We start from the raw sequence: 21,932 nt of genomic DNA, 5'->3' as shown, positions 1-21,932 counted from the left end.
GGGCCATCTCAGCACTGTAGATTGCACACAACCGGCCCTGTGAAGAGGATTTTGGATTTGTGAGATCATGTCCCTCAATGTGACATCCATGACACAGTCATCTATTCACAGGGCAGGGACATTGAGGGCTGCGCAGTCTTGGACACAGTGAGTCTACCTCCAAACACAGGTTGATATGTGATGTATGTGTTGCTCAACCCAACAATGGACTGGAGATGTGGGCAGGCTACATAGGTGTTTCAGTGCTGGCATCCTGCATGTGTGTGAGATGGGCAGGGACTGTGTTCCCCTGCACACCTGCATGCTTTTACATCAGCTTTTCCCATGCAGATGTACCATGTGAGATGTACTCTAGTCTCTGATAGACATATCGTTGTGAAGGACTGGGCATTTCTAAGACCCAGCGGTGCCAGGGGACAACACCTGAAACCTTCTGGGTTCACCTGTTTTGGCGTACTTAACAAACAGAGACACGGGGTTCTTCCTCTGGCGTTAAAAGATCGTCTTTAATGACTGCAGTCAGGAACAGAAGTCACAGAAGTATCATGCAAGATAGATTCTAAGGAGACTGCTCGATTTGTACAAAGCAGGTCGCTCCTTAAATACTGAATATTCTGCTTCGGGCAAACATTCCTGCAAGTTTACAATTATTCCCGTTTCTGTATTCCAAACAATAAGATCACACAATATCACATTCCCATCTCCAGGTGTCTGGCCTTCAATCACATGTTTCTGACATCCCTCTATTGAAAGGCCGGACCGCCCCATAATAAAATTGGTCACCTCCTCATCATAAAAGGCTAAAGGGAAAAGCAGGAACAGATGCAGAAAATAGAAGAGTCAGATAAGACATATTCGTAGGCTAATAAAAGAAGCGTGGTCTATTGTGTCAGGGTCAGTAGCTTGGCTCAGGCAGGACAGGACAGAAAACCAGTACGGCAGGGTCCGCCTCAGGCGACAGGGTCAGCTTTCGCCAAGTCATGCAGAAGTCGGCAGAACGCGCACTAGGGACTACGTGCCCTCGAGGTTACCTAATCAGGGTCATTGTTCGGACATCGCTCATTCACTGACTATGTGAGGGCAATGATACAAAATGGACGTCGTGCACGAAATGGAACCCGTAGGTTCGAGCACAAGAATCAGTAACACATGAAGAATCCTTCAGTGCAGCGTTGCGAAAACGCTTGCTTTATATTAGACTCATTATTTGCAATTCGCTAATGCCAGGATCGTCACGGTACCATTAGCTCAGAAACATGGGGTCAGTTTCCACGGAACCTCAGACCCTCCTTTTGCCCTTACATAGGCAAGCACTAATCGATATCCGAGTCGATACCTATTTTCATCAAATCACTGAGATGTTGCTGAAGCATCATCCTTTCCATCAATACCTCTCTAGTAACAGGTGGCCTTCTTACACACGTTGTGGCGCAAAGACCACATAAGGCAAGACCACACTGGACACAGAGACAGCACGAAAACAGGAGAGCTAAGGCAGCCCCAATGATCATCAGAACCCTCCATCCCCACGCAGATAATAGGCTCCAAAACCATCCAGTTAGCGACCACTCCCCTTCATCCATATGTATAGAATCAGAGATCTTATGCAACTTGGAAATGGCCTGATGAACTGTCGGAGCATTATCCGGAATAAAAACACAGCAACTCGATCGGATCACTTTACACACTCCACCTCGATCAGCAAGTACCACATCAAGAACCATATGGTTCTGCAACGTCATAAGGCGATCCGCTTGAAGCTCAGCCGTCAAGTTACCAAGGGCACCAGCCGTTACATTAACAGTGGATTCAACTACACGAGTCAGTTGTCTCAGGTTCCTACTATTAACCATAGGTCCCCAAAACGGCAGAAAACCCTTGAGGAAGTCTCCCACTTCCTGACCCGCAGTGTCTTCCTGACTAACAATGCCCCTCACAATTCTGGCCTTGTGATAATCAGAGGCAGCCGTAAATGTAGGCGGCAGTAAGTTAGCAACATAACAAGTTCCCGAAAAATCTGGGGGCAACCATTTGTATGCTCGGTCATAACAGACAAAGTATGTACCCTTGGCAGCCAAAAACGCAGGAGAAGACTGTGATGGAAAAACGTACGTTTCAGTACAGTCACTCTTCCCTAGCTGAGCTCTCGCATTCTGACCATTGCCTTGCAAACAAAAACGACCTAAGTGTGGTACGACCCAAATCGGAGACGAGCTCTTGCGCTGTTTCTCACCCAGACTAATGCTATACCCAGTCGCATTCCAACCCACATAAGCTCGCAACTCGTCCTTAGGAATGGAAGAATATGCATCGATATCTCTACTCATATCGGCAACTCCTCTTACCAAGGCTTTATTGCTAGAGCTATATCTTGTGGAGCGTGGTGGTCGCGGGGGATAGGTCTCAAGCGCAAAGAGGAACATAGTCTGGAATTCCCACGATGACTCATTATAGCTAAAAGGCAGAACTAGATACGGGATACCTTTATCGATGGTATGCAGCATTAAACCACATACCCAGCAATTAGTCATATTCATCACTAGTTGGTGTTGGTGCAGGAGTTGAATAAATGAGTTGTTCACGAACTCAGAATGTCTCGCTTGTTCGTGTTCAGGTAAAAGGTGAAAAGAGTGCGAAGAAGCAGTCGTAACAGGAAAGGAAACGTGAGGAGGCACCGTAGACATAGTAGGTACAAAAATTAACTGGGCACCAAAGACAATTCCACCCATCAGAGTTATCAAGACAATCAAAAACATTAGGGCACACTGGATCAGGAAACATTTGTTGTGCAATATTTCATGCAATTTCACTTTACGCTCAATCATAGTATTAACACCTCGCAGCGCAGGAAGCTCCATCCTCTACTCGAGCCGTCCGTGGCGGTTGGTTTGTACCTGTTCGGAAATGCGTCCGTTAGCCCTGGGAGTTCCCAAAGACCAACCGACCTAGCGTCTGGTAACCTGCAAATCAAAACTAGGCACACGTCACAGCCCTATGGCGAACCCGGATGGCCGGTTCTAAATATATAAAAAAAAACAAAAAAAAAAACAACGCACACAGCAAACTTCCTGGCTGAGGAGAATACAATTGTCCAAAGATGAGTTGTCAGGGCAGAGGGGGCAAAGGAAAAACACGAAAGGGTATTCACTTTATTAGTCCTTGGAATGGGAGCGTAAAGAGTAACGATGTCTTCCAGGTTGTGTCTGTTCTTCGAACAAGGGACCAGATGGCGAAACAGTGTTCAATTGTTCAGGTGAATGTTTGAACGGAGTAATGTTCGAATCCAGGGGCAAAGGCACAGTTCCAGGTGAAGCAGCAGTGTTCTTCAGGTTAGCAGACTCAAGACCTTTAAATTGTGCATCGCTGAACGGGACAAGCCTAGGAACACACTCTGTCTCAGAATTGCCAATTCCCTGTCTAATCCATTTGTCATACCGTAAAGGAAGCGGTACACGTTTCGTATGGGCAGCGTGTACCCAATGCTTTCTTCCAGCCAATCGAACAGCAGTTCGTGTTGACAACAGGACCTGGAACGGTCCGATATATCTTGGCTCCAAGCTTCTTGATTTCCCAAAGTTCTTTACGACCACGAAATCGCCAGGCTGTAACTTGTGTCCTGGTCCCTCTGTTGGCTTTGGCAGAGCCCCAAAAACCTGTTGATGAATGGCACTTAGTTTAGCAGTCAAGTCATAAAGGTAATCGATCAACATGGGATATTCGAGCTGGGTGAATTCTTTAGGTCTAGGGACTCCCCAAACGTTTGCAGGACGACCAAACACAATTTCATACGGGCTAAGCCCTATTCGAGAGTGAACAGTCGCCCTAGTGGATAGAAGAGCCAGAGGCAATGCATCTGGACATGACAACCCAGTGGTCGTTTGGATCTTGGCTAACTTCAATTTCAGAGTCCCGTTATAACCCTCAACAAGACCTGCGGACTGTGGGTGATTTGCACTATGGAACTTCTGTCTAATCCCCAAACCCACACACACGCTCTTCATGACCTTTCCCACAAACTCACTTCCGTTATCCGACCATACAATCCGTAGCATGCCAAACCTAGGGAAAAACTCTTTGAGAAGGACTTTGGCTGTGGACAGGGCTGTATTATCCTTCAAGGGGTAGGCTTCCATCCATCGTGAAAATGCACAAACTACAGCAAGGACATACTTAAGGTTGTTACACCTTTCCATATGAATGAAGTCTAATTGGATAACCTCAAAGGGACAAGTCAGGGGAGCAAAATGACCAGCTGGAGTTGGAGTTCCCTTGCCAGGATTATGCATCAGGCACACCATGCAATTCTTAACCACCCTCTCCGCACACTTAGAAATTCCATCATTCTTCCATACCGGGGCCAACAACTTGCAAATTCCTTTCGCACTAATGTGTGCCATTCCATGTGCCATTGTAACTACTGCAAGCACATACGCATCAGGTAACATCCATCTTTGATGTTCTGACAGATCGATCCAACAACCAGTCGAATCCAATTTACCCGTACGGTCTTTCCACACATTCTTCTCACTCTCAGTAGCCTCATTCTGAATTGACTTCACACTCTCAATCATGTCTTCACACATTCCAGCATCCGTAACCAATCTTGCAGAACTTGCAACATACATTCGACTCGTCATGTTCTTTGCCGTCTTTTTCGCAATCTCATTTGCAAATGCATTACCACGACCAACATCATCCGTGACCTTCCGATGAGCACTACACTATCGCAACTTGCTTTGGCAAAGTAAGTGATTCCAGAAGCTCATTCACCAATTGTCCATGCTGTATTTTTGTCCCGTGGGACGTCAAAAATCCTCTCTCTCTCCATAATCGTCCAAAACTATGTGCAACACCAAGCGCATACTGGCTATCGGTAAAGACGTTCACTCTCTTTCCCTCGGCCAAAACGCACGCTCTCGTCAGCGCAATTAACTCTGCAGCTTGTGCAGAATTCTGACTTACTCTCGCAGTCTCAACAACCGTACTCAATGTCGTCACAGCATACGCGGCAGTCACATCACCGTTCGACAACTTAAAGCACGAACCATCCACATACAAAGTACCATCCGGATCTGACAACGGGGTATCTTTCAAATCGATCCGACCCATCGTTTCTTCTTCAGTTCGCAAACAACAATCATGTGGTTCTGAATCGCTCGATTCTACAGTAGTCGGCAACAATGTGGCTGGGTTCAACACATTACATCTCTTAATCTGAATATGACTTGCCAAGAGTGTCAGCTCATAGCCTGACAACCTAGCACTCGTGAGATGTTGAGTTTTTGTACTGTTCAATAAAGTATCTACTGCATGTGGAACCATTATCACTAACATATTATTCATGACCAGACCAGCAGACTGTCGAATAGACACAGCAGCTACCGCTGTCGCTCTAAGGCAACTCGGCAATGCTCTTGCTACTGGATCTAAGGTCGAAGAAAAATACGCACACGGACGCTGTTTATCACCAAATTGTTGTGTCAACACGCTCAACGCGCAACCCTCTCGTTCATGAACGTATAGTGTAAATGGTTTACTGTAGTCGGGGGTACCCAACACAGGAGCTGAACACAACGTATCGCGTAGCTCAGAAAAACTCTTCTGGCAGTCACCAGACCATGGCAGAGGATTCGAAACATCTTTGCACGTGAGAGCTAACAAAGGCTTTGCTAACAACGAAAAATTTGGGATCCATTGTCTGCAGTATGATGCGATACCCAAAAAGGCACGTACTTCTCTTTGAGTGTTTGGCACAGTCATTTGAGCAATTGCTCTAATTCGTTCTGGGGTCAACCTTCTTCCCTCCTTTGACAAGAGATGACCTAAATAGGTTACCTCTTGGCGACAATATTGCAGCTTAGAAGGTGACACCTTGTGATGTAAATTGGACAAATGCTGTAGCAAAGATATCATAGCTGCTTTGCAAGTTGTCTTGTCATCAGCAGCCACTAAAAGATCATCTACGTACTGGATCAAAGCAGCCCGACAGGCAATACAAAGGTATCAAGCTGGCTTTTCAGAGCCTGACTATATATCGAAGGACTTTCACAATAACCTTGAGGTGCGCGCTTGAATCTGAAGCTACGACCACCCAAGGAGGAACCAAAAATGTCCCTACTCTCTTCTGCTATCGGGATGCTAAAGAAGGCATTCTTCAAGTCAATCACCGAAAACCAGGTAGCTGAAGCAGGAATCAATGTCAATAAAGCTGTGATATCGGGAACCACAGGAAACTGCGGAACCACAATCTTGTTTACTTCTCTAAGATCAATTACGAAACGATACACAGGAGATTGGGAAGAATCGGTACGTTTCAAAATCGGCAAAACAGGACTATTACACACGTTATCTCATGTTTCTTCGATCACACCCTTCTGGATCTAATCGTGGATAATCGCTAAGAGTGCTCGTTCACCATCGCTCGAAATTCGATACTGCGGAATTCGTGGTAACCTGACATTCGGTCTGAGCTGAACAACATATGGGGGAATTTCCAGAAGACCCACATCATTAGGGCCCGTAGCCCAAAGAGATTCGGGGAGCGAACGCAATTCTTGTGGAAGCCTATCTGTCGCCACATACATAGGAGAGAACACTTTCCTGCCCAATGTAAGTTGTACTCCCGATGGGGAACAATGCAATGTCGCATACAATCGTTTCAACAGGTCCAAACCCAGCAAGTTCTCACCACAACCAGTAGTCAAAATCAACAGTGCTTCTAACTTACATGGTCCAATTGAAAGGGACAAAGGACTAGAGACTGGATTATGAACAGGGGCGCCAGAGAATCCCACTGAGACATTAGTTAAGCCAGACAAGGGTGCGCCAGGGAGTTTAGAATGTTTGATTGAACTTTTTGCCGCACCAGTATCCAACAGAAAAGGCTCAACCACACTTGATAAAGCTACTGAAACGTAAGGCCCACTCTGATCAAATGGAACTGACACTACTCCCTCTCTTTGTCCATGGCTATCCAAGCAGTCATTATACGCAGTACTCTCGCCCTCGACATAGTAGTCATCTACATGGTACTGCGGAGATCTATCAGATTGCACCTTCGATTGGTCAAAACAATTAAGAGAACTTTGTGATGGAAGAGAACGCTCATTCTGGGAAGGCGTGACACCACGTCCTCTACCTCTAGAGATTTGTTGGAAACCACGACCTCTCTGAACTGGCACACCATTCATACGCTGTCGCAGAGCAGGGCACTCGTTCTTATAATGACCCTCTTCCTTGCAGTATGCACATTGATTCAATCCCTACAACAATGGCCTAGAAACGAGGTACTCCGGTCTCAGTTGTACTCTCGGAAACGGTATCTGTTGCTGAAATTGCGTACGTTGCTGTGAATCGTTCTGATTCGAGCGAGGCGGATACGCCTGCTGCAACAACACCTTAGTCTTCAGGTCCTTCGTTTTCCTCTCTTCACGTTCTTTTTCTTCCTTATCTCTATTCTCGTAATATTGGGCTGTGGCTAGAATCTGAGCCGTTGAAGAGACAGCCCAAGCACTTGCTGAGTCTTTCAACTTGTTGCACAAGTCAGGCAGCAAGTTAAACACAAACTTATCAACAAATAGTCTCTGGCCTACCTCTGAACTCATATCTTGGCCGCTGTGGTCCACAAAAGTCTCCTCAAATCGCGTGAAAAAGTCGGACACACTTTCATCCTTCTTCTGCTTACAGGCCGACAATTTATCCCAGTTTACTCTCAACGCTGGCATCAGCATCTTCATTAGATTAACTATCCTACCTGGTAACTCAGCTACTAGGGGTTCAGGTTTTGCACCTCCTACTTGGAGAGCATCCGCCGCTAAAATAGCAGTCCAGATACCACCTAACTCGTTCGGATGATCCTCATGGCGGATTTTCGCCCATACTGGTTGTGGCACTACATTGCCAAACAACATCTCAATATCTGCAATGTTCATAATACAGGCGTCTACTGTCTGGGACAATTCTTTATAGTAACCAGCGGGATTCTTACGTGGGTCTGGCAAAGTCTGTTTTAATGCTAGTACTTCAGACCTTTTCCATGGGACATGTATCCAAACTCTCTGAAAATGTGCCGGAGCGGCCGCAATACCTCTCCCTGCATCAGCCTGTACTGCATCACGCCATACTGGCGGAACCTCTCTCATAGGATACTGTCCTAACGTCTTCTTTGCCGAGGAATCATTCGCAAACAAAACTCTAGACGGTAATACAGACCTATAGGCAAGAAGCCATTCCAACGCATGTCTAGCATCAGAGCCCACAATCATACCTTTCGCAAATTGACTCTGGAGTTCGAGCATTTCAGCAGGGGCTGAGTCTAATTCGTCGTTGTCCCATTCGTCTCGCAACAACTTACACATCTCCTCAAACACACATCTCTGAGTCGGTTCATTCCACTGGGAAAATGTATCGTAAACTATACGACAACTATACCTATCGGGTTTCAAAATCCATCTATGAGCCATCGAATCTAATAATGCTCGTTCCCTAGACTCAGGGAGCTGGCTACGTCTCTGCATGGAGTCAGAAACGACGGGCGCAATTAGCGACCCAAAAAGAGGAGACAGAAAACTAGGGACAGTGTCGGTTATTCGCCGACGAGCGGAAGGTGAAGTAGACAGAAGGGCGGGAGAAACAGCATTCAGCGAAAGCGAAGGAGCAAAAGGGGTAACAGAAACAGGAGTGACAGGCGCAGTAAGGTGAGGTGTAGCAGTTAATGATGAAAAAGGCAACCCAGGAAGAGGGGGTGCCGGAGGAACATAACCTTGCTGAGGAACAGGAGGTGGGGGAGGAACTACCACTGGCTGACCAGCAGCCGGTTGTACAGCAGGGGGAACAAAAAGGGCTGTAGCGCTGTGTACATAAGGAGGTGGTGACTTCAGTAAATAAGACATCAGAGGATCCTTTTCAGGGTCCTCTTTTGGCTTAATCGGGACATGATGGCAAAACAGGGTAGCACTTATCAATTGCCATGCTATGTTGTCTAGTGAAAATCTCGGTCGCTTTCTCTTCTTCATCTTCCTTAAACTGCCTAGCAGCTTGCATAATCGAGACACCTTTTTCTCGCTTATCCTTTTTAGCCTGTTTGATTTCTTTCTGCTTGGCTTCTTTGCACCATAGACGAAAGGAGTCAAACATCGCCGGCCGGGCTTTCTTCTTAAATAACTTCGCCTCCAAATTATCCAAAATTGCAGTTTCAAAACTACCATGTAATGGCCATCTTTCCTCGTATAGTGGACCCATACCTCGTTATACGTGATAGGGCCCACACCATGCTTCGAATAGAGCTCATAAGTCGGAGATCAAACCGGAGGTATCGGACAAGAGTCCTCCAATCGGGAATCCTTGTTGCAACATCCAAGACAAGAAACCAAGACTACGGTTAGGCATTTTCGCTCACTAACAGAGTTTCAAACTTCAAGGGGCTATCTCTATCGATACACTCGTAAATGTACGAGACCCTCGGTTTTTGGGAACTGCAGCTACCAAATAAACCAAATGCAATGGAACCATGCAAACCAAAACTAAGGACCAAAGAACTCGAGTTAAACCTAAGGACTGGAAGCGACCCACGTATACTTAACTGAAAGATCAATGACGTCACCAGGAAGACCCGTCTATCGTCTCGCCGTACTAAGGACTACGCCAGGCTCCAAAACAGGTCGACAGTCAGGGCGCCAGTCCTTTGCAGCCGTCTGGAAGCGGGAACCTTCGCGGAAAAAGACCTTCGGACCACTTATGCAACATACATGGATCGATGAAGTGGGGTGCACCTCCCTCGGAAATTTCACACGAAGCTCCTCACAATCTTCAGGCTAGGACCGGAACCGCTCGATGTCGCACCACGCTAGGGCGCCAACTGAAGGACTGGGCAATTTCTAAGACCCAGCGGTGCCAGGGGACAACACCTGAAACCTTCTGGGTTCACCTGTTTTGGCGTACTTAACAGAGACACGGGGTTCTTCCTCTGGCGTCAAAAGATCGTCTTTAATGACTGCAGTCAGGAACAGAAGTCACAGAAGTATCATGCAAGATAGATTCTAAGGAGACTGCTCAATTTGTACAAAGCAGATCGCTCCTTAAATACTGAATATTCTGCTTCGGGCAAACATTCCTGCGAGTTTACAATTATTCCAGTTTCTGTATTCCAAACAATAAGATCACACAATATCACATTCCCATCTCCAGGTGTCTGGCCTTCAATCACATGTTTCTGACATCCCTCTATTGAAAGGCCGGACCGCCCCATAATAAAATTGGTCACCTCCTCATCATAAAAGGCTAAAGGGAAAAGCAGGAACAGATGCAGAAAATAGAAGAGTCAGATAAGACATATTCGTAGGCTAATAAAAGAAGCGTGGTCTATTGTGTCAGGGTCAGTAGCTTGGCTCAGGCAGGACAGGACAGAAAACCAGTACGGCAGGGTCCGCCTCAGGCGACGGGGTCAGCTTTCGCCAAGTCATGCAGAAGTCGGCAGAACGCGCACTAGGGACTACGTGCCCTCGAGGTTACCTAATCAGGGTCATTGTTCGGACATCGCTCATTCACCGACTATGTGAGGGCAATGATACAAAATGGACGTCGTGCTCGAAATGGAACCCGTAGGTTCGAGCACAAGAATCAGTAATACATGACGAATCCTTCAGTGCAGCGTTGCGAAAACGCTTGCTTTATATTAGACTCATTATTTGCAATTCGCTAATGCCAGGATCGTCACGGTACCATTAGCTCAGAAACATGGGGTCAGTTTCCACGGAACCTCAGTTGGATATGTGATGTTTGTATCTTGCTGCTATACTGATAGGTGTCTGTACATAACATTTTGTCACTGATCACCCCTCTTGTCTCCCATGCCTGCAGCTCAAGGTACACCAGCGTAGAGCCGTGTGGAGGGCCATTGCAGCGAAGGTGCGAGCTCTGGAGACTCAAACCGACGGCGCACACACTGCCACAAGAGATGGGACGACATCAGCCAGCTGGCAAAGAACGTGGCGGAGATGACCTTGGGGCTGCTTCCTCGCACTGGACATTTGGCATGGCGCAGCATGACACCACTAATGGGGCGCATCTTGGCGGTGACACAGCCTGAGCTGGATGCACGTTTGAAGGAGCATCAGCAGCAAGCCAGGGGTGAGCATTTGGGGAGGGTGACTTTGGCTGGGAGTGGCTGCATGTTTACAGAGCCTGTGCTAGCGCTGGCCTATGTAATGTTGGTAGTGTGATGCTGTGGCATGTAAGTGGCTGCTGGGCTGGGTGCCGGTGTCATGCATTTGCCCTACCTGTACTTACAAAGGTGATTTGGATGCTGTGCATTCACATTGCATTCTGAGTTGTGCTCTTCAGGTTTCTTCTGCATTGGGGTAGTCTTGGGAATCCCATGGGAGGGAACGGCAGTGTGCTCGATCTGACTGTGCCTTCATCAATGCGTCCATTGCATGCACCCAGATTGGGGAGGCCTAGACATCTGACAACAATGTGCACCAGTCTTTTGTCCCCAAAGTACAACATGGTGGGTGGCATGGGCTAATGGCCATTGTGGACTGTCATGTTGTAGTCTGTGTCTGTGTTGTTCCCTCCTGTTCCATCCAGATCTGTCATTGGCAACAAGTAGTGTGCCCCCATCATGTCCCTAGGTGTGCTCAGAGCTAGTTGTGTGTGTGGTTGAATAGAGCCACAATCAGGGTGTTGTGCTGTGTGGTCAATACATGGCTCACTCATGCCTGAATTTCCAGTTTCCACACACTGTTTGAGTCCATATAGTGAGTTGGCACAATGTGATTGCACAGGGTGGTGTGGAACATGTAGATTTGGTCATCTTTTGATATGCATTGCTTGCATAGGTTTGTTCTGTTGCTGTCACTGACCTGACCCTACATCTCTCTCTCTCATGCAGCATCTCCTCTGGTCACGGAGGGACAGGAGACGGACACCAGTGGGGGTGAAACTAGCACAACAGCTGCACAGGAGCCCAGTGACACAGATGTCACCAGCGCCTCAGAGGGGGACAGGAGTCTGCTGGAGGAATCCCAGCCTGAGACGCAAAGCACCACATCATCGGATGCCAGCGGGGATGCATCCATGTTGGCGGGCACAGGGAACGGGGACTCTGCATCGTCTTCCACCACACAGCGGCCAGTGCCCACCCTCCCAGCCACTTCCTCTGGTGCTGTCCATGTCCGCCTCAGTAAGAGGGGAAGAGTGTCCTTCACCCCTGGCACTTCTGCCCCTGCCCCTGTCCCCCCTGATTCCATCAGTGCTGAGTCTGTGGACCTTTTGCGCCATCTGTGTGTAGGCCAAACAGCTCTCCTCAATGCCTTCATTGACCACGACAATCAATTGGCCCAGGTAGTTGCTTTCATGGAGGGCATACATTCAGACGTGGGTGGGCTGCACCGGACTGTCCAGGCTTTGTCCTCAACAGTGACGTCTGCCCTTCAACAGGCACATACTCACAGTCCAGCTCCGGTCCCTTTGTCCACCCCCCTGGTAGTGGCCACGTCTGACAATAGTGACCATGGTCCACTTACATCAAAGTCACGATACGGCACACGAAGCACACAGCAGCAGCAACCCAAGTGGTCCCGGGCGCAGACACCATTCCCACAGAAGACCAAGCCAGCGCAGAGAGAAAAGCCCGTCAGGCAACACCAGGGGACAAAAAGCAAAGCAGCAGACCTCAGGCACACATGCCTCAGAGGCATCCCCATCCAAGGACTCATCTGCCCCTAAAGCATCTCGCAAAGAGAAGCATCCAGTGTCTGTGCCCACCAAGGAGGTGGTGCATGCCAAGGGTACAACTAGGAAGGGCTCCAAGGCAGATTTACCCACCACCTCGACTCCCATTCCAAGCCCAGTGAAGCAGGAAAAGGAGGGCACTGTAGGGGTGACACCTAGTAAACAGAGTAAGGGGGCAGAGGGGAAGCCAGGAAAAGCGTTCCGCTGGGTCCAGCACATCACCAGAGGGGGTGCCAGCGTCTGCACCTGATGCAGCTTTGGTGGTGAGTGTTCCTGTTGTGTCCACACCACTTCCCATTGATCCAGAGTTAGTCAAGCCATTTTGGATCCCCAAGAAGTGGAACGGCACCCCTCCACAATCTCCCAGCCACACCGTGTCTCCCGTCTGCATGACTCCACCTCTACATGCCACTACACCACCTGGTCCAAGGAGCCCTTTGGCTTGCCAAGCCACCGATACCTCTACCTCAGCTATTCCGCTCTCTCCATGGTCAACTGCCCCGACAGTCCCCGAGACACAGCCAGCTCCCAGTCCGCCTGACAGCCAAGTCTGAGTGTTAGTCACCCTCACACACCTGGCTCTCAGACACATAGGCCTGTACTGCACATTGTTACCCACTGACTGTGTTGCTGACCATGGAAAGGTACAGTCGCACACATTCCTTGCGCAGCTTCTCATGGAAATACTCTGCACTCTTGCCTGGCCACTGGCCTTGTTGTTCACTGCTGTTTTGCCCTTGCCTGTGCAGCTTCTCATGGACATACTCTGCACTCTGCCCTGGCCACTGGACTTGCTGTTTTGCCCTTGCCTGTGCAGCTTCTCATGGACATACTCTGCACTCTGCTCTGGCCACTGGCCTTGTTGTTCACTGCTGTTTTGCCTTTGCAGCTTCTCATGGACATACTCTGCACTCTGCCCTGGCCCCAGGACTTGCTGTTTTGCCCTTGCCTGTGCAGCTTCTCATGGACATACTCTGCACTTAGCCCTGGCCACTGGACTTGTTGTTTTGCCCTTGCCTGTGCAGCTTCTCATGGACATACTCTGCACTCCGCCCTGGCCACTGGCCTTGTTGTTCACTGCTGTTTTGACCTTGCCTGTGCAGCTTCTCATGGACATACTCTGCACTCTGCCCTGGCCTTGTTGTTCACTGCTGTTTTGACCTTGCCTGTGTAGCTTCTCATGGACATACTCTGCACTCTGCCCTGGCCACTGGACTTGCTGTTTTGCCCTTGCCTGTGCAACCTCTCATGGACATACTCTGCACTCTGCCCTGGCCACTGGCCTTGTTGATCACTGCTGTTTTGACCTTGCCTGTGCAGCTTCTCATGGACATGCTCTGCATTTTGTGCCTTGCTCTTCTCTTCTCATGGTGCCTATCTGTGCAATATGTGAATAAAGACAGTCACTCCTGTTGTCTATTTTGTCAGTGTCCTTACTAAATAAAGTTTTTTTGCTGTGTATATATGGTTTACTGTGCCACATGGTCTGTGTGCCACTTCAACATAGTCAATGTTTGGGCTCACTTACTCAATTTTCTTTCAGGGGTGACAGGGTCTTCAGTTCTTCTTGTCCCAGATACTTGTGGGGGCAATGGTGTCAATTTTCAATGGGAAGCAGTTGTCATTTACTTAATTTGTTCATGTTGGCTATATTGTACATTGTGAGTCCCTTGCTCACTTTGCCACTGGATTCAAGCAAGCCTGGCTGATGACGGCTGAAATGCCAGAAACTGGTCCTAGGAAGCTTGTTTCCGGTCCAGAGAAGACATGGCTTGGCAGTTCGGGCTGGACTGTTCCCATGAGGCACAGGGTCAGACTGATTTGCATATGGCCATGTCTGAACTGGGGTGGCAGAGTGGGCTAAAGAACGGTGGTGGATTAAACCCAGATCAGTTGACTGGGGGTGAGTGCTTGCAATGCTCAACACTCCGTCCATCATTTCCTTTGGTATTGCTATATTGTACACATGTCAGGTTGGGGGTTTCTGCACACAGTATTGCAGGCAGGCTGGCCAGGGTCATCATGTATGTGTATTCTTCCTTTATGTGTGCCCAGTGGTGTATGTGTGTGGTCATCTTGTGATGGCCAGTCATCCTAGTCCCATGGCTTACTTTCCATGTGTGCTCTTGGATGGTCAGGTAGTGTGCAGTGTTGAGGGGGTGAGTTTGTGGGGAGTGTTTGTGTGCATGCCCCTGCATTATCAACTACACACGTGTCACCCAGGATTGTATGCCTGTTGTTTTGATTGTTCAGCCCTGTGGATGTGGTTGTATGCACATGTGTGAGTTGTATGTTGTGCAGTGTCTTGGTGTGTCCTTGCAGTTCTGGCTGACTCCTACTTGTTGTTTTTGTCAATTGTGAGTATGCAGAGTGTGTGACTGGCAAGTCAGTCTTGTGTTTTGTTGCACATCCATGTGTCTTGTTGCCGTTTGTGGGGACTGTGCAGACCTGCTGTTCCACACTGCCATTGTGGTTGTGTTTTCTCATGCATTGCTGTCACATGGTGCCTTCTTACCTCCAGTGTGTCATGTTGTGTGTGTTGTCATACCATCCCCTATCTGTGCTTCAGCTGCCTACCCATTGTGGGTCTGCACTCCCTCTCTTTGTGTATGGTACACTCCTGCCATGTCCCCTACTGACATGCAGTACACTTCACTTTGGTGTCAGCTCGGTTTACATGTGTGTGTGCCTCCCCATCACTTCATTTGTGACACTGTGCTTTGTGGTGCAGTTCTTTGGCCAGGGTCAATGTGTCACTCAGGGCATTTCACCAATGGGTTGTATGTGATGTTCTGGTGCTGTTTGTCAGTCGTGATTGCTCCTATGCAGTTCAACTGTGTGTGCTGCCCAGTTCTCTGGTCAAGTTGTTTCCACCTTTGTGTCCCAGACTTGTGCATCTGTTGGTGTTGTGTTGGATGTATGTGTGTTGGCTGTGTTATTGCTTCACTTCCTGGGTGTGCTGTTGTCTTTGTGCTGTGCTGTATGGTGTTGTGTGGGTTGCTGTTCTGTCACTGTTGTGTCTGTGTGGCTGGCATGCTTGGTGTGCACACACTGCTTGTTGTGCATGCAGTGCTGTGTGTGTCTGTTGCCTTGTCATTGCCTGGTGTGCATCCTCTGATGTCCTGCTGTGTTTGCTATGTGATTTTTTTGCCTGTGCATCTGTTTGTTTGATGTGGCTGTGCTGTTCCGTGATGGTGCACTGCTTGTGTGTGTTGTGGTATGTTGTCTGTGCATTGTTCCTGAGTGATGATGTTGTGCACTCCTGTTGTGTATGTGCTCCCATTGCCTTTCCACAGTTTAGCTGCACAGGGCATGTCTGTGTTTGTTGTGGTTCTGTGTGTGTTTCTGTTGGGTTGTGTGTTTGTGTGTTGTTTTTGTGCAGACATTTGTTGTGGCATCCCTGTGTGTGTGTGATGTTTGTGGCTACCCCCAGGGTGTGTGATTGTGTGTGTATTGCCTGGAAAGTATTACCACCCTTCAGTGTGTTTGACACTGGTGTTGTGTGCTGCTGGTGTGAGGGGGGGAATATGTGTGTAGATTCCAACTGGTGTTTGTCAGTCATGGAATGTGTCAATGGGCCCTGTGTGTAGTGCTGCTGGTGCACTCCTGTGAAGAAGTTGTATAGATGTGTGGCTGTTCACAGTTTGACTTCAGGTCCTTCCTTTCATCCTTGTGCCTATACATTGTTTGCCTTGCTGTCTCCCTGTGTTGTTGCACTGTGATGTCTGTGGTTTGACCTCACTGACTGTACCAGCCATGTGTGCTTTGATGGTCGGAGAGTGTTTTCTGTTCCTTGTCTTGCATGTGATGTACACATGCTTGCTGTGTGTCTCCATGGCCTTCCATTTGCGTGCAGCCCACTTTGGTTTTCCTATTTGTTGTGCTCCATTGCTGTTGGCATGTGGGGTGTGTCTGTGTCTGTGTGTCAGTCTGTGGTATGTAGGTATGACTATGCAGGCTGTGTGTCCATTTGGATGCTTGTTCCTTGTATGTGATCATTTGGTGCTTGTCCTCATTTTTGTTTCCCTGAGTGTGGTGGTGTGTGTGTTTCCCTGGCCCTGTGCTACTGTGCTGTGTGTTCCTGTGCAGCCACTCCTGCAGTGTCTGTCTCCCTAGTTGTTTGTTGTGTGGTGCAGGGTGTGTATTGACCTGGCTTGTTGTTGTGCATGGGGTACACAGGAGGGGCACATGGCATGTGCCTTCATGGGGTGTGCTAGTGTGTGGTAGGAGGGAGTGTGGCCCTGTGGTCTTTGTGCCCTGCACATGCCTGGCACTGGCCCTGCCTTCTGCATTGTGAGCATGTATTTCCTAGTGTTCACCGCAGCGGTGACGTGACGGACATTGCTGCATGGGGGTGGTAGCTGTGTGTCCAGGATGCAGAGGGGTGACTTGGTGGCAGGTGGGTGCCCTTGTGGATGTGTCCCTGTCCCCACCAGGGTGTGTGATGTGGATTTGGACCCTGTGTCAGCCCATGTGTTGAGTGTTGTGTTATTGCGTACCTGCGGCATCGTCCGCGGCGGTCCATGAGTTGCTGGTGATGTAGCAGGTACAGCACCGGAAAAACGTGTGGAGCTGGATCCATGGCGGTCATGACCGGGTGGTGTGGACCGGGACTCTGGTTTTGCATTCTGCAGTCGAGCTTCCGCCGTCCCCGGTTGGGCGGTTTCTCCGCTGCGGTGCATCTGCTTGTTTGGGGCATCCTGATTTGTGGAGCGGGGCGGACGTCATTCCGCACGGCGGAGTGTCTCCATTGGCTCCCACCGCCGCGGTGGTGGGCGCACTTTGATGGCGATGCGCGTCACACCGCGGCAGTCGGGAAATGGGCTATGTTCGGTCATACTAATATGGCGGACCTGAGGACCGCTGCTCGTGGGCGGAAAAATTAATTTTTCTGCACTGCCAGCACCGCGGTGGTGCCACCGCCCGACATCCTAATGGACCCCTTGGTTGGGTTGATGGTTAACCTGCCCTCTCTTAGGGTCTGAATAACGTGGGTCAGGTGATAGAGGTGTTCTCTCCAAGTGTCACTATAGATGATTACGTCATCTAGGTAAGCTGCTGAGTATTCTTTATGGGGTTGTAGCATTTTATTCATGAGTCTTTGAAAGGTTGCGGGTGCCCCGTGCAACCCATAGGGCAATACCCTGAAGTGGAACAATCCCTTAGGTGTGCAAAAGGCTGTCTTCTCTCTGTCCTGGGTTCTTAGGGACACCTACCAGTAGCCCTTGCAAAGATCCAGAGTGCTAATGTATTGGGCTTTCCTGAGTCTTTCTATAATTTCGACTCTAGGGAGGGGATAAGCGTCAAATTGAGATATCTTGTTCACATCCCTAAAGTCGATACAGAAGCGTATTGACCCATCAGGTTTGGGCACCAACACTATGGGTGGGCACCACTCACTCTTGGAGGGTTCAATAATTCCTAGCTTCAACATCTGAAGGACCTCTTGGTCAACAGCTTCTCTCCTGGCTTCGGGGATACAGTAGGGCTGTAAGCGAAATGTTTTTCTGGGGTTGGTGTGTATCTCATGCTCCACAAGGGTGGTTTTGCCCATCACTAGGGAGAACACCTCTCGTACCGGATGTAACACCTCTTTCAGTTCTTGTTTGAGGGATTCAGGCAAATCAGGGTCTATGCTTTGTTCAGCCAGGGATTTTAGCTTCTGTCAACAGAACAGGGGCAGGGCCTTCCCATTTTTTTAAAAGGTTAATGTGAGAGACCTGGGTGCGGTTACCAGAGGGATCCATTTCTATCCTATAAGTGACCGGGGTTACCTTGTCTACCACTTTAAAGGGACCTTGCCATTGGCTCAGTAGTTTATGTTTAGAGGTTGGGCGTAATAAGACCTGGTTGCCTACTTGTAAGGACCATTCTTTGGTGGTTTTATCATATTGCTTCTTTTGAGCGACTTGAGAGTGCTTCAGGTTGGCCCGTACGATGTCTCGTACCTGGTTCAGCTGTGTCTTAAGGCAGGCCACATATTCCAACAGAGGTTTTGTGGTGTCTGTTTCCTCTTCCCATTCCTCTCTGGCCATAGCCATAAGGGTACGTGGCGGCCTCCCGTACAGCAGTTCGAACGGGGAATAGCCTAGAATTATTTGCTCTCCACATCTAATTGCGAACAAAGCTAAGGGGAACATCTCTTCCAATTTTCGGGCTTCTAGGTTGAGCAGTTTTCTCAAGGTGGTTTTTAGGGTGGCATTGTATCGCTCTACCAGACTGTCCGTCTGGGGGTGGTAGGCGGCAGTGCGGATCTGCTTGATCATTAATTGCTGACACACCTGTTTCATGAGTTAGGAGGTGAAGGGCATTCCCTGATCGGTAAGTATTTCCTTTGGAAATCCTACGCGTGCAAAGATATTGATCATGGCTTTGGCCACTTGGGTAGTGTTGGGTTGTCTGAGGGCAACAGCTTCCTGAAATCATGTAGCATGGTCAACTAGGACTAAAACATAGCGAAAACCACTACGGGAGGGTAAGAGGGGGCCGATGATATCCATTCCAACCCTAGAGAAGGGGACGTCAATCATGGGTAGGGGTCTCAGGGGCACCCGGGGTGGGACGTAGTGGCTAGTTTCCTGACAAATTGCTCTCTCACAACAGTACTTCCTATCTTGCTGATAAATGCCTGGCTAGTAAAACCATTCTAGTATGGCTTTTTCGGTCTTTTCTCCCCCGAAATATCAGCCCAACAAGTGGCTATGGGCCAGGTATAGAACTTTCTCCCGGAAGGGAAGAGGTACCAGTAACTGGATAGGCAAGTTTTCCCCCCCTTTTCTATACCACAGCCCCTTTCGGGTAAAGAATTGCGGACCTACTTGGAGAGGGTCTTATTGCTCAGTCGCTTGCCTCCAAGCTTCTTGTAAAGTGTTATCCTCTCACTGGGCTGCGCGGAAGTTCCTGTCATATTCCCAAAGAGAAGGAGTGGTGTGTGTCAGAGGGCGGGACTCCAGTTTATCTTCTCCCTGATCCTTTGTTGTTTGCTCTTCCGATCTTTTCCTTGATTCCAACCGGGATCTGGGGCCTAGGTAAACTGAGCCTCTTCTCTCCACTCGGCCCCTTCCTTTCAGGGGTCGTGAAGCAGGGTATGTATATGTGGGTATTTGGTTCCTAAGATAACGGCCTCAGGTAGGTGAGGGAGGAGGCCCACTTTCATGTTTACCGGGGTTTGGGTCGGTTGGTGTTGTATAGCTGCATTAGTCATGGGATAGGCCTTACTGTCCCCGTGGATACACTGGATATTGACAACACCTGTGGTGACTGGTGGTCCCCCGGGGACAACTTGAGGTCTTATAAGGGTCTGGCGGCATCCTGTGGGTACCAGGGCACTTCTGGGTTCTGCGTTGATGGCCACTGGTCAGTGAAATGGATGGGTATCTCCCTCTAGGGTACAATACAGGCTCGCGTGTATCCAACCTCCATAGGTTTGTCCTTTTGTGGGCAGACGAGCGCAATATATCTGAATGCACAACAATGGAAGCATTGGGGCCCTAAGGGAACAGTTGGCCTAGGGATTGGTGGCATGAGGTTAGGCACCACAGTCACTGTTTCCGGCTTTCGAGGGTAGTGGGTTGGTCTGGGAGCTCTCAAAGGGTGATTACCGGGTTGTTTCCAGGTCCCCTCTTTACCTTTCTGTAACTCTTGTGCCCTGAAAAACGCTGCTGCCACCTCTACGGCTTTGTCCAATGTTAGATCTGCGTGCTGGTGAACCCATCTCTGGATGGGAGGGTGTAACGATGAGGAATTGTTCGAGGTATATTTTCTCCAATATAACCTCCTTGGAGGACGTTAGGGGTTTGAGCCATCGGTCAGCTGTATCTTTTATACGATAGCAGAGGGCCCTGGGGTTTTCTTGTGGACCTTCTCGGATATGACGGAGCCTCATCCGAAAGTTCTCTTCGTCAATGCCCATCCGTTCAAGTATGCATCGTTTGATATCCGGACGGGAGTGGTTCCCAGGGGTTTAGAGGCCAGGTAGGCTGCTTGGAGGTCCCTGCTGAGAAGGGGTCCTAAGTACTGTCCCCACCTGTCCTCTGGCCACAGGGAGCTCGTGGCATTCTCTTGAAATTGAAGAGAAAGAAATCCAGATCTTCACCCTGTACATACTTCTGAACTACCACCGAAGGAGGGGCGGTGTAACCCTGGGGTTGTCAGAGTACCTCAGCGAGCTTTCCTATGGTGGTTTCTTGGGTTTGGCCCTGTCCTGTAAGGGTCTTGTGGAAGGTTTCCCTCTCGGTTTCTGCTGTCTCCAGAAACCGTGCCATAATCTTCGAGTCGCTCCTGTCCTTCTGCCATCTTTTTCCACTACAGCCTCCATTTCTTCCGATCCCTCTTCTGATACCAATTGTCAGAGGGATGGGCGGAAACAGAAGCGAGGAGGCCGTATGGGATCAATACTGTGGTATTTATTGTGGGTATGAAACACAGATTGGTGAGTAGGAATGTAGTCAAAACATATTTCAGGTAGGGCAAAGTCAGGATGGAGGGAAATAAAAAGGAGTCCTGTTGGATCAGCACAGGCAAAGGAGTGTATCACACGCTGGGCGGGTTCCAACCGAGATCTGGGGTACTAGGCTTCGAAAGGGGTCCTCGTCACTTCTGAGGAAGTCCGGTCGGTTCCCGGAGTTTCAGCATGCTCTCAAAAAGGAAGCAAAAAGCAGCGGTCAGTACACAGGTCCTCCTTGACCCTTACAACTTCCACCACACCGTGTGAAGGACTGGCTAAAAGGGTGAGGGAAAGATGGGGGAAAAGCATAGGGGAAGATAACCGAAAAGAAAGGAAGGTCAGATGACCGATGATTCTCAGTGGGTGACCAGTAACACCCCGTTCTCCCTCTCACTCTGCTCTGGTGGGGATGGTCAGGTGTAAAGCATACAATTTAAAAAGGGATATTAAAACACCTACGGGAAAGGGCCTCCCTCTGTCCCGCTACCACTGTTTTCCCTCTGCCCAGGTCACGTACCCCTCTCTGCCGCAACTCTCCACCAATCTTCGGTCCACTCCTCAGGAGCCTCCGGGTCTCCTTCTCCGGCTTCTTCGGATCTGGTGTCAGCAACAGTCTCCGGACTCGTCTCTGGTTCTCCCGCGTCTGCTCTGTTCTCCTGCTCCGGCTGATTCCCAGCAGCTGACAATGTGGACCTGCTTTCGTCCAGCCTTTTCTGCTATGCCTGACCTGGTCCTTGCGTCCCTGATTGGCTGC

General features: G+C 49.1%; 1 long non-coding RNA gene across 1 annotated transcript; it reads right to left on the bottom strand.

Annotated features, from left to right (window-relative positions):
* Positions 1–489: 489 nt before the first annotated feature.
* Positions 490–21,898, bottom strand: LOC146871840 (uncharacterized). Its single transcript, XR_014981158.1, has 2 exons — positions 21,696–21,898; positions 490–3,653 (listed from the first exon to the last, which is right to left on the bottom strand). It is a non-coding gene; the product is annotated as an uncharacterized LOC146871840 (long non-coding RNA).
* Between the last annotated feature and the right edge of the window lie 34 nt (positions 21,899–21,932).

The sequence above is a fragment of the Triturus cristatus genome, chromosome 1_1, assembly GCF_964204655.1.
Source record: "Triturus cristatus chromosome 1_1, aTriCri1.1, whole genome shotgun sequence".
NCBI classification, from domain to species: Eukaryota; Metazoa; Chordata; class Amphibia; order Caudata; family Salamandridae; genus Triturus; species Triturus cristatus.
This window is presented reverse-complemented; position numbering and strand designations above follow the sequence as displayed.